Here is a 13,543-nt window from a genome sequence, read left to right on the forward strand (position 1 = left end):
GAGACTGGAGGCTTCCTGAAATAGCCCTCCAGAGCTGGAGATGCCCCAGCCGCGCGCGCGCGCACACACACACACACACACACACACACCACACACACACACACACACACACACCCATCACACACATCACACACACATACACCCATCACACACACACACCCATGACAAACACACACCCATCACACACACACACACACCACACACACATCACACACACACACCCATCACACACACACACCCATGACAAACACACACCCATCACACACACACACACACACACCCATCACACACACACACCCATCACACACACTAGCATCATTCTATGGATGTAGTGACACACAAAGACACCTCACCAGGCCTTTGTCACAAGCTACTACATGCAAATATGGGACTAGTGGGGCTAGGAAGGGTGCAGGGAGGGAGCAAAACAGAAATCCTTCTTTCCCTCAAGGGTGTTCACAGTCCAGCTAGAGGAGCTTCTTCACGCATAGCTAACAGTGTCTGTCTTCTTCCTGGCTCTGCCCCAAGCACTTTTCAGTCGTTAACTCCTTTGGTCCTCTCGGGCTGAATGATGAGGCCAGTATTACCGCTATTATCGACAGGTACCATTATCTTAAAGGAGTATTATCTTAAAGGTGAGAAGACTGAGACACAGATTTCTTACCTAGAAGGGGGCAGGTCGGGGATGCAGATCTAGGTAATCTAGCACCAGAATTCAGGCTTTCATTTCCCAAGAAATGGGACCATCCCCCCTAATCCTACCCTGAAAAGGGAAAAAATTTGTCCCTTTTATCGTGCATGTACATACACACACAGAGAGCAACACAGACCTGCACTACACACCTAAATCATGTCAATGGTTATGCACAAACATGTCTCATAAGCTCCTGCAGGCATCCACCACCATGCACACCTAGCAACTTCCTGCCTACCAGGCACAGAGTCAATGGTTACACACATACCCTGCACACACTCACCACACCACAGGCATTCTCCTACCAGACTCCTGCAATTTCTGGAGAGATCTTAAGGTGCAGAACCTGGCACCCCACACTTGGAGGAGAGGGGAAGGTGCAGACAAGATGGAATGAGAGAGGCCGGGAAGGCAGGCCCCTCCAACCCAAAGCAAGCAAATAATGACACTGGCACCCAAATCATCATTGGGAGTGCACCCCCTGATGTTTATTCTAGGTTGGAGGGGCTACTATTGAATCCATTTTGCAGAAAAGAAAGTGGAGGTTCTGAGCAGCTAAGGAGCTTGCTGCAGTTCTTCAGAGAGAAGCAAAAGACACCAAGCCGGGTCTCTGGGACGATCTCACTGTCCATCACAGGCTCTCCTCAGGATAGTGGCCTTTTCCCAAACAACAGCACAGCTCCCTCCTCCCAGGCTCTAGCCTGGCCCCAAGCCCTAGGGAAAAGTCTGGATGGGAGAAGAGAGGGCTGGGGGCTGGGGAAGGAGCCGTGGGACAGGCAGGGGCTGCCCCACATAGGATGGAACTCAGAGGCCTGGCTGCTGTGAGGGACTGTGTTGGGCCCTGGGTCCTCAGCTCAGGACCCTGCTGCTGCCATCCCTTGTGAGGTCCTGGGGGGGAGGGGCAGAGAAAATAGGGAGGGACATTCAGGCCTGACCTGGGGTGAGCCACAGAAGCTGAGCAGGCCCTGGGTGGAAGTGCCCAGAGCCCAGCATGCTGCCAGAGACCTCTCCCTGGGAGAAGCTGCAGCTTGGTCTTACCCAAGCAACCCCCTTTCCAAAGGCACAGGCTGGCTCCTGGCTATGCACTCACATGCACATGGGCACTTCTTGTCGGGGTGGGAGGCTCAGGCAGTCTGACCAAGAGGAAGTCACCCAAACTCCTTTTGTGGATGACAATTATATTAATACCAAATACAAGGCCTTGCTGTGTGCTCAGCACTGCTCTAAGCATGCTGCACGGATGAACTCATTCAACCCTCTCAACAAGACCAAGAAATGGGTTTATTTTTAATGCCCATTTTACAGATAAGGAAACTGTGGTAGAACAAAGTTTCTTTGGAGGCTGTTCCTATAGCAGGAGAGTCATTCCCTCATCCCACCTGCCTTTTAATGCACCTGGCTGGGCCCTTGCATACCAGTCCTTCCCCACACCAGCCTCCCTCTCACCTTGGCTCCCATCTTATTGCCACTTGGGTGTCCCTTCTCCAGCCACCCAGATCCAGGAATGCCTCTTCCAGGAAGCCTCCCTAGGGCCCCAGCTACAGCGAGTGTCCCCATCTTGGAACTTGTCTCTCCTCTGAACCCAAGCTCTACCTCTCCTACTGCTTGTCTTGCTCCATCCTACACAGAGACAGCTACAGCCTGGCTGGGGCCTTGTCTGTCTGTCTCAGCTTCCCCTGGGTGCATGCTGACAACTTAATACAACTTCATCCACATTTATTGAGCACCTATGTGGCAGACACTAAGCTTTGCACTGGGGATGCAATGATAATCCATGAGAAGCAGAGCTGGCTGTTATAGTCCTGAAAGAAACACATTTATCAAGTAGCCTCAATAAGGAACTTAGAATCACAATCCTAGAAAAGTGCTCTGAAACAAAGAGGCAAGGTTCTGGGGGGGACTCAGGGCAGGCTTTCAGGAAGAGCAACGGTGAGGGCTGGGTTGTGGCTCAGTGGTAGAGCGCTCGCCTATCATACATGAGGCATTGGGTTTGATCCTCAGCACCACATAAAAATTTAAAAATGAAGATATTGTATCCACCTAAGAAAACTAAAAAATAAATATTAAAAAAAATGCCGAAAACATGCTAATGTCTATGTGCTGTGGAGATAGGTTGATAGAATACTCCAGAGAGTGAGTGCAACATGTGCAAAGGCCCTGGGGCAAAGGGAGCCCAGTGTATTTGAGAAGCAAGGTTAGTACAGCTGGAGCAAGGTCAACAGGAGGAGCCTGAGAGAGTTGCTGTTGGCAAGTCCAGATGGGCTGGGGATACACCAGGAAGGCCTTAGGAAGCAGGGTGGAAAAACCGGCCTTTTTCCTGAACACAATAGGGAACCCCTAACAGGTTTCAGTAGGGAGGAACCAAGACTAGCCTTGCATTTCAAAAAGGTCACTCTGCCATCTGGTAGGGGGTACATGTGGAAGGAGGCAAGAAGTGCCAGAGCAGAGAGCAGTGGCATCCAGCAGGGTCGGGCCTGCGCCTGGCTTACTTTGGCTGCCCTCGGGCCTAGCATCATGCCCCCACAGAGCAGATGCCCACGAATAGAACTGAATTCATGTAATTCTCCAGAAACACGATTGTGGGAAAGTAACTAAGCCAGAGGGAGGGGATTTGGGGGCTCAGGAGCTGGGAGTCCACAGTGGACTGGCTCAGAAGCCCTCTGTCTGGACACCTGAGCAAGAAGAGAATAGAGGATTGGGAGGCAGTATGGGTGGCTCCCAACCATCCCAGCCCTACGGGGCAAGGGGTTTCCCAGCAGGCTTACCTGGGCTTTCCATACTCCATTGCCCTGTTTTCAACAGGAAGTAGCCGTGTCCCTATGTCTGCAGCTTCCCTCTCTACCCCTTCCCCGCGCGGTGTCCAGGGCCTCTCCAGAGGGAGACAGAGATGCACCCCTCCTGCTTTATTCACTGGGGCATCACATGAGGGTTCATTTGGTTGAAGGATTCTGTTACTAAAAGGGGTGAGCAAACCACTGAGCTGCATCATTCATTCACCAGGCATTCACCATGGACCAGCTGGTGAGCAAGACCCAGCCCCACCCTTCGGAAATCCTTCAGCAGATGGGCCAGGAAACATGATTCCAGATCCCACTGAATGCTCTGCTGGGATCAAGGAGTGAGGTTCCTCGGCTCTGGCTGAATCCCCGCAGTGTTCCGTTTGGTAGCTACACTTTGCAAAGGCCGTGAGAGGTTCTACTGAGGGGAGGTTCTACTGAGGGGAGGAAGGCTCTACTGGGGGTTCTACTGAACTGCGCTTTAAACCCAGCCCTGCCTGACATCCAAGTTCATGCTCTATCCAGAAAAAATGCCAAAGACCATGAACTCCTCTTGCTTGAGGAAGAGAAGACATAAGGACAACAGCTAGCTGTGCCCTTGGGGACTCCCTGGCCTGACAAAATCCTTACTGGGTTCAGAAGAAATCCACTCCCGTCCAGTGGAGCTGCAACTGCCCACTGACCTTACCTGGAATCTCACTCCCCTTGGCTCTCTGAACCGAGTCAGCTCTCAAACTGCAGCCACCCCCAGAGCTGTCCCTGCTCTGCCTTCACCTCCCTGCCTTCTGACCCCCTTCTGCCAACTCCTCCTGAATCTTGGGCACCATTTTGGCTTCAATGGTGGGCTACCCAGCTCAATTTTTTCCTTGCCAAGTCCTGTCTCCCCCATGTTCCCCCAAGGCCCAGCATCCTCATCTGCATCCTAAACCTGACCTCTTAGAACTTTCAGTTAAAGACAGAACCAGCAACCGCAGAATATAACATTGAACAAATTCACTGGGCAATAGAAACCTTCAGGCTCAGAGACAGAGATCTCTAAAGGGAAAGATCCTCCAGAGAGAATTGGGTCCAGTCCCTGCCTTCAAGAGGACAAAGAAGACTTATGCCCATTTTAGAGATGTGGCAAAGAAGGCCTACTAAATTGTAGACCTACCCAAGGTTGCACAGCTGGTAGGGTAAGGAGGATTTGAACACAGGATCACTGTCTTCTGGTGCTGTGCTTAGTATGACGCATAGTCCAGGGCATCTGGAGGTGAAGAAGACAAAATGGGCCGGGCACAGTGGTGCATGCCTGTAATCTCAGCAGCTTGGGAGACTGAGGCAGGAGGATCACAAGTTCAAAGCCAACCTCAGCAATTTAGCAAGGCCCTAAGCAACTTAGTAAGACCCTGTCTCTAAAAAAAAAAAAAATTTAAAATGGGCTAAGGATAAGGCTCAGAGGTTAAGCGCCCCTGGGTTCAATCCCCGGTAATAAATTTTTTTTAAAAATGGACAAGGGAGCTCACTTCTCTTTTATGAGGTAGGAGAAGTGACTGTGTCTGGAAAGGTCAGGGAGGGGAGGTGGCCTTGCAGGGAGGATCTAGGAGGCAGCTTCTGGTTGCTACCATATTTTTTTTTTTCACCCAGAACAAGGGATAATTTGATTGAGCTGGTAAGTCACCTGATATTTGGGGCTTAAGGCTGACCTGCCAGGGACATCTTCCCTCTCCTGACTTACTAGGCTGGGCCGGTGCTGAAGAACATGGAACCCTACCCCCAAACTTCTTCCCATACCCACAAACGGAACAAGGGTGCGATTGCTGCCTATGGTCTGGAAGAGAAAGCCACAGAGATGAGGACAAAGCACACAGGGCGCAAGCTGCATGCTTCAGAGAAACCAGCCAGGGCTGGGTCTGGGACAGGTGCCCCAGCAGTAACAGCTGCCAGCCGCCCAGGATGACGGGAACACAACAGGTGCAGAGGCGGGGGCGGGGACTGGAAGGGAATCTGAGAAAGCTGCAGGCAGTTGGGTGAGTTGGGTGCCCCTCCTGGCTCCTCCAAGCCCCAGGACCATTGCCAGGCCACCCCTTCTGGGACCCTCCAAGACACATAAACACACCTGCTCATGGTCCCTGGTTCTAGCCCCTCGGTCAGCCAGGTCAGCCGGGATGAGACAGAGGGTCCGTGCTGGGCAAAAAGGACCAAACAAGGAAGAAACCAGGAGCCTCTTCCCAGGACAGCGTGTGCCAGACACAGCCCACACCCACAGAGCCCCCAGCAGGAAGCAAACATTTGCCCGTGATAAGATCTTTGTCCAGGAAGCGTGGATGGATGGACCCACCCCACCCGTATGGAGCCTGGGTGCTCTGGCCTTGAGGTCACATAGGCCAGCTCTACCCCTGTGTGGCTGGATTAGCCACTGGGCTTTGTGAGCCTCGCCTTTCCCTCTGCCAAGATGGACTTAAAACGGCACAGGACTTAAGGACAGAATGACACAACGTCTGTAAGGCACGCTGTCTGGCAACTGTCCAGAGACCCAGAGAAGACAGGAAGGTGAAACCCGGAGCGGCTGAGGTCCCAGCGAGGAGATTCAGGGTGGGATGTGAGCGCTCCAGCCAGGAGCTGCAGAGGCGCTGCAGCAAGACCCGGCCCACCTGCACACCAGCACCCCTGGGACCGCCACGCTCGGCTGCTCCTAGTTTTCCATGTGTCAGCGCATGCGTGCCCTATGTGCAAATGCTCTGCCAGAGTGCTGGGGAGCAGCGGTTCCACTAAGTAGATTAAGCATTGTCCCTTGTCACCTGGGTTAGTGCTCTGCCTTTGATCAGAACGGATGAATAAATTTTAAACTTGAAGCTAGTCCTTGTCCCAATCACAAGTGACAAATTACCAGCGTCTGCATTCATAAGACTTGCTCGCTTCAGTATAACCTTGCTGGGGAGGGCGAGGAAGGGCAGACAAGGAGACTTTTATGGTGGGAGGAGAGGCGGCACAACAAGGAGACCCAGAGTGACATAGGAGATAGGACATATGTGCTGGCACAAGACAGAGCCTGATGCATCAGAGAAGCGGAAACACACTGGCTGATCCCCCGGGTCTGCAAGATTATGAGAAAAGCTGGTGAGGGTGACAAGGATAAAACCCTCCTCTTGGGGACAGAGCCGTCCCCTCCCTCCCGACGCACACTCATATACTCACCTCAGGCCCTGCAGCTCAGCCAAGGCTCCCACTACCCACCCTTTCTACAGCCAGGGCTCCAGCCAGCTGAAGCCACCCAAGGCTGGGTGGCACCCTGGGCTTCATGCGGCCAACTGTCCTTCCTTTGAGCAGTCTGCTTAAGCCAAGTGCAGTGGTATCATCCTCTTTAGAACCTTGTCCCCCACCACCGCACTTCCAGCTCTAGTCCCAGACTCAGGCTTTGACTACAAATCCCAGACAATCTCACACCCCACAGCCCTCCCCAACAGGGTCCTTAAAGACAGGGCACCATGCGCATATGGTGGCTTCTATGTGGCCCATCAAAGCAACTATCAAGACGATGGTCCTCCTAACGAAAGGACACCCCAGGAAGGGCAGCCACCTCCAGCAAATACTATGGCAGGACACCCATTTGCCTCCTGCAACCACTTCCTGTCACTGCCCCATCTCCCATTGTGCACACTATCCACTGCCCCATCCTTCCCTCTCTCTCTCTCCAATAGCCTATCAGGCTCCACCCCTAAGAGGCCACCCCTCTTCCCTCTCTTCTTGCCTCCAGCCCTGAAGCCCAGGATCCGACAAGCAACCAGTACAATGCTGGGGGGATCAAAGTTTAGATGGTGAAGCCTTCCCAGGGAGTCAGGATTCCTGGGGTCCCGGCAGACCCTGAGGCTGGGGCAAAATTCCACCAGGGAAAGTCTGTGAGAGCCTGGTACCATGTTTGGGTGTTGGGGGACCCCGGGAGGGTATCTCTTTTAATGCCTCCTCAGTTCTGCTCTCCATGGGGTAAGGACTCAGGAGGCAGGTTAATGCCCCTCCTATAGGAGCTGGGGGTCTTCTCCTAGGGACCCTCTCCCTCCCTCTCTAAGCAGAAACCCGACCTTCACACCCTCAACCCTGCTTAGCCAAACACCCTTCCCCTTCAGAGAAGAGAGATCTCCTTGTTCTCAGGGCCAGTGAAGGGAGGTGGCTAAATTAGGCCTTGCTTAGGGGTCTGTTCTCTTAGCTGTGACACCACCTGCAAGTCAGTGCCCTCCTGGGGCTGCAGTTCTCACGTGTGTGAAGTGGACACATTGGACTCGTCCATCTTTAGTTCTGAACCAGAAGTTACCTGCATCCGGGGGTTGGGAGGGGGTCTTTTCAGGGAGACAATCAGGAATTCCGGACTCACCTAAAGCAGGAGTCCCTCAACCAAGGTCTGGTGGGACGTCAAGGACCAGCCAGCTCTCAGCTGGGTCTCACTGCCTCCAAGTCCCCTTCCTGACCCCATCCAACATGGGCCCCCCAGAACCAAGGTTCCATGGCCCGCCCCTTGGGTTCTATGATCCAGGCCAGAGGTCTAGTGTAGCCCTGTTCAAGCGGTCACTGTGTCCCTCCCATATTCATCCTGTCCTTCCATCCTCTGAATTTTCCCACAGCTTAGGCCACCAGCATCATCCTGATGTGGACAATGTTCCAAACTCCATCCCCTCCTCAGGACAGCCAGGCTGACTCAGTAGCTCCTGAGCACCTCAGGATGAACCTGACCCACTTTGGGGAGCATTCAAGGTCCTCTGTGAACTGGCCCCAGCCCCTGTGTCTGGTCTCATCTCCCTCGACACCCCCCACCCCAGGTACTCCATGCATATGAGCCCCGTATGTCAACATGGCCACATCTTGCGTGTCCATGACTCTGAGTACTGTCCCTTCATCTGGAGTCCCCTTCTCCCAAAATGTTCACTCAAAATTCCCTATTTAAACTGGATGCAGCTGGAGCATGCCTATAATCCCAGCGGCTCAGGAGTTTGAGGCAGGAGAATCATGAGTTCAAAGCCAGCCTCAGCAACTTAGCGAGGCCCTAAACAACTTAGTGAGAGCCTGTCTCTAAATAAATTCAAAAAAGAGCTAGGGATGGGGCTGAGACTGTGGCTCAGTGATAGAACACTTGCCTAGCATGTGTGAGGCACTGGGTTCAATTCTCAGCACCACATATAAATAAATGAATAAAATAAAGGTCCAGACATCTACAAAAATATTTTTTTTTAAAAAAAGAGCTGGGAATGTGGCTCAGTGGGTAAGCACGCCTGGATTCAATCCTCAGTACCCCCCCCCAAAAAAAAGAAAACTCCTGATTAACCTTCACCTCTTGATTCAGAGGGGTCTTTCTTCTGAGATCATTGCAATGCCTGAAGGCAGACTCCCTATCCAATGTCCTCTGTGCAGCCCCAGCTCTACAGCGACAGCAAGAGACCCCTTCCCATACAGGCAGCAAATCTGAGGCCAGACAGGGAGCTTTTAATCTCTGGATCCCCAGCACCTAACATGGTGGGCACTTGTTGATGCTCAAAGTATATTTTATGCAGGAAAAAAGAAGAGGAAGAATGGCTGAGACTGATGGCATGGTCCTTGTTTTGCCCCCATTCGTCCCTTCTCCAGGCCAGCTTGCAGCCCTGAGGTCACTGTCCCAGCCATGATGTTCAAGGTCCCTTTGGACCCATAGTTGACAGATTGCCTGGCCCATGACCTTGCCACCCCAGAGGTGACCCTCCCCGTTCTCTTGGTTCTATTGGCAGCACCAACTGGTGCTCACTCAGACAGAAAACGCCAAGAAGCTGAGCAGCCAGGTGTGTCCTGGAATAGTGAAGAACCGGAACACAGAGGCTTATCTGACCATCTTCCCCGTAGGCAGCAGAAGAGCATCCCAGATCCCCCTGCAGGACCCCAGGAGGAGATGCTGCAAGCCTTGCACCCGGCTCCCTCCCAGCTTCTCCTCTGGATTAAATCAGCAGGGGAAAGAGCTCCTCCATCTCATTTGCATAAACCATTTATAGCAGCGCATTCAAACCCACGCCTTCCAAGCCCACTGCGATTGCCTGTGGCTTCCCAGTCTATCCTTTCCCTTCTTTTTCAGGTTTTGTTGTTGTTGTTGTTGTTGACAGGAATCTGGGCTCAAGAGAAATCTCTACCTTGGCTGTCCCTGGCAGAGGAAGAACTTTACTTTCTCTCCACATTGAATGGGGATGTTAAGCAGCCATCCCCTGGGTGTCAATGACCTACAGTGCACAAAGCCTGTGAGCACCCATGGGCTCCCCAGGAATGGCAGGAGGTAGCTAAAATTGCAGCCTGTTTTACAGATGAGGAGATTGAGGTTCCAAGAAGTTCAATGACTTGTCCGCGCGCCACACAAAAGGAGTCCTCGCTGCTTAAGCCAGGTCAGGGCAATAGTGGTTATTTGTAACAGACAGCCTGACCCAGGTTCCAAGAATCCAGAAGAAAGAACTCTCAAAATTCAAAAATAAGAAAATAACCCAATAAAAAAGAACAGGCAAAAATTTAAACAGACACATCACCAAAGCAGACATATGGATGACAAAAAAGCATGTGACAAAATGCTCAACAGGATTAGTCATTAATAAAATGCAAGTTAAAACTATGATGAGATACCACACATGCCTCGCAGAATGGCCCAAATTAACAAGTGTTGGTGAAGATATGGAGACGTCGGGACTCTCACTCTCCATACACTGCTGGGGAAATGTAAAACGGCACAACCATTTTGGAAAACATTTTTGGGGCATTTTCTTGAAAAGTTAACACACGTCTACTATATGTGACTGAACCATTCTACGACTAGGTATTTACCCAAGAGAAAAGGAAAAACATGTTGACACATAGGCTTTTAGTAACTTTACTGTAATAGCCCCAAATTGAAAACAACCCAAATGTCCATCAACAAGTGAACGAATAAATTGTGCTATATTCACATAACAGAATATCACTCAGTAATAAAAAGCAATGGACAGGGGGCTGGGGTTGTGGCTCAGTGGCAGAGCGCTTGCCTAGCATGCATGAGGCACTGGATTTGAGCCTCAGCAGTCAGTACATGAAAATAAAATCAAGATAATGTGTCCACCTAAAAATAAAGATAAAATTTTTTTTTAAAAAAAGCAATGGACAATTGAGATACATTCCAACATTTTGAATGAATCTCAAGATATTTATGCTGAGAGAAGCCAGAGGGGAAAAGGAGTGAATATTGTATTATTCCATTTATACAGAACTCGAAAAAATGCAAACAAAATATGACAGGAAACACAGGCGGTGACTTGAGCAGCAGGGTGGGACAGGGAGGAGCAGGAGAGAGTAATCCCCAAAGGTACAAGGAAGTTTCTGAAGGTAACAGAGACGTCCTGATGGTACTGATAACTTCACAAATCTATACATACGTCAAAACACATTAAGTTGTACATTTAAATATGTGCCATATGTTGTATGCCAATTATAGTTTAATAAAATTGTATTTTCTAACTTAAAGCGCTGGGCATGAGAGAAGAGGGTAGGGAAAGAAAATTGTTGTTTCTATAAAAACCAAATTGAGTCAATGCCTTTAAAAATTAAAAATAGAATTATCATATGATCCAACAATTTCACTTCTGGGTACAAACCCACAGAATCGAAAGCAGGAACTCAGATATTTGCACACCCATGTTCATGGCAGAATTACTCACAATGGGAGCAATTCAAGTGTCCATCAAGGAATGAATGGATAAGCAAAAGGTGGCATACATGCATACAAAGGAATGTCATTCATTGTCGAAAAGGAAGGAAATTCATTGCCAAAAGGAACCTTAAAGAAATTATATTAAATGAGCCAGGCATGGTGGCACACGCCTATAATCCCAAGCATCTTAGGAAGCTGAGGCAGGAGGATCACAAGTTCAAAGCCAACCTCAATGCGGGGGAGGGGGAGGGGGATATACTTGTACTGCTGGCGGGACTACAAATTGGTGCAACCACTCTGGAAAACAGCATAGAGATTCCTCAGAAAACTTGGAATGGAACCACAGTTGACTGGGTTATCCCAATCCTCGGCATATACCCAAAGGACTTAAAGTCAGCATACTATAGTAACGCGACCCCATCAATGTTTATAGCAGCTCAATTCAAATAGCTAAGCTAGGAACCAACCTAGGTGCCCTTCAATAGTTGAATGGATAAAGAAAATGTGATTGATATATATATATATATATATATATATATATATATATATACACACACACACACACACACACACATTCACACACACAATGGAATATTACTCAGCTATAATTGTGTATTACACAATCAGTATTAGTAACTTATTTAATGCTTACTTAAGACTATAGTTAATTTATGGCCTACACACACACATATTTACCTATTATTTTATCACTAATATCTTTAAACCTTATGTCCTTATCCTAAGCAAAGCTATATGATCATGCTGATATATCTGTTTATGGCTATATTGGTTTAACCTTATCTATGCCTTTGTTACTCATACTTTATTTCCTATGGCTTAAATCCTATGTCTTACAGTTGCTTATTATCTATTACTTTATCTTATCTTACTTATCAAAATCTTATTCCTATAGTCTATAACCTATACCTACTTATTGATTGTATTGATTAGTTCATGCCACAACACAGGAAAGGAGAGAGGAAGGGAAGGAGGGAGGGAGAGAGGGAGGGAGGGAGGGAGAGAAAAGAATTTATGAAATGAGCCAGTAACAAAAGGACAAAAATTGCATGACTCTACTTATCTCAGATACCCAGAGCAGTCAAATCTCAGAGACAGAAAGCAAAATGGTGGCTGCCAGGGGTTGGGGCAGTGAGAAACAGGGAGGTATTGTTGAATGGGAATAGAGCTTCAGTTTCAGAAAACTGAAAGCATTCTGGAGATGATGATTGCAAAAGAACACATGTGCTTAACGTCACTGAGCTATATGCCTGCAGGCTCCATGGCACATGCCAATAATCCCAGTGATGCAGGAGGCCAAGGCAGGACCAGTCTGGGCAACATAGTGAGACCCTGTCTCAAATAAAAAATAAAAAGGGCTGGGTATGGAGCTCAGAGGTAGAGCCCCCCTGGGTTCGATCCCCAGTACCATCAAACAAACAAACAAAAATGGTTAAGACAAGGGCTGAGGTGTAGCTCGGTGGTAGAGCGCTTGCCTAGTGTGTGTGAGGCACTGGGCTCGATCCTCAGCACCTCATAAACATAGATAAATAAAGGTACTGTGTCCTTCTACAACTAAAAAATATATTTTAAAAATAATGGTTAATATAGTAAATTTTATGCAATGATGTTTTCCTGCAATGATTTTTATTTTTAAATTTGTTTTAATTAGTTATACAGGACAGTAGAGTGCATTTATGCACTTTGATATCTCATACATAGATGGGATATAATTTCTCATTTTTCTGAGTGTACATGTTTAGAACATATTGATCATGCAGTCACATATATATATAAAGTAATAATGTCTGTTTCAGTCTACTATCTTTCCTATCCCCATATCCCCTCCCCTCCCCTCTGTTCACTTCCCTCTACCTAATATAAGGTAATTTTATTCTTCTCTAGTGCCCCGCACCTTACTGTGAATTAGCATCCGCATATTAGAGAAAACATTCGGCCTTTGGTTTTTCTGAATTGGCTTATTTCACTTAGCATGATATTCTCTATCTCCATAATTCTCTATTACTAGCAAATGCCATTATTTCATTCTTTTTTAAAACTGAGTAATATTCCATTGAATATATAGATCACATTTTCTTTATCCATTCATCTATTGAAGGACACTTAGTTTAGTTCCATAGTTTAGCTATCATGAATTGAGCTGCTATAAACATTGACATGACTGCATGACTGTAGTATGCTGATTTTAAGTCCTTTGGGTATAAATCGAGGAGTGGGATAGCTGGGTCAAATGGTGGTTCCATTCCAAGTTTTCTGAGGAGTCTCCATACTGCTTTCCACAGTGGTTGCACCAATTTGCAGTCCCACCAGCAATGTATGAGTGTACCTTTTTCCCCATATCCTCACCAACATTTATTGTTGCCTGTATTCTTGATGATTGCCATTCTGACAGGAGTG

General features: G+C 48.6%; 1 protein-coding gene across 1 annotated transcript in view; it reads right to left on the bottom strand.

Moving 5' to 3' along the window:
- Neurl1 (neuralized E3 ubiquitin protein ligase 1) overlaps positions 1-13,543 on the bottom strand; it is a 71,052-nt gene that overhangs the window by 33,926 nt on the left and 23,583 nt on the right. The gene's annotated exons all lie outside the window — the stretch shown is intronic.

The sequence above is a fragment of the Marmota flaviventris genome, chromosome 4, assembly GCF_047511675.1.
Source record: "Marmota flaviventris isolate mMarFla1 chromosome 4, mMarFla1.hap1, whole genome shotgun sequence".
NCBI classification, from domain to species: domain Eukaryota; kingdom Metazoa; phylum Chordata; class Mammalia; order Rodentia; family Sciuridae; genus Marmota; species Marmota flaviventris.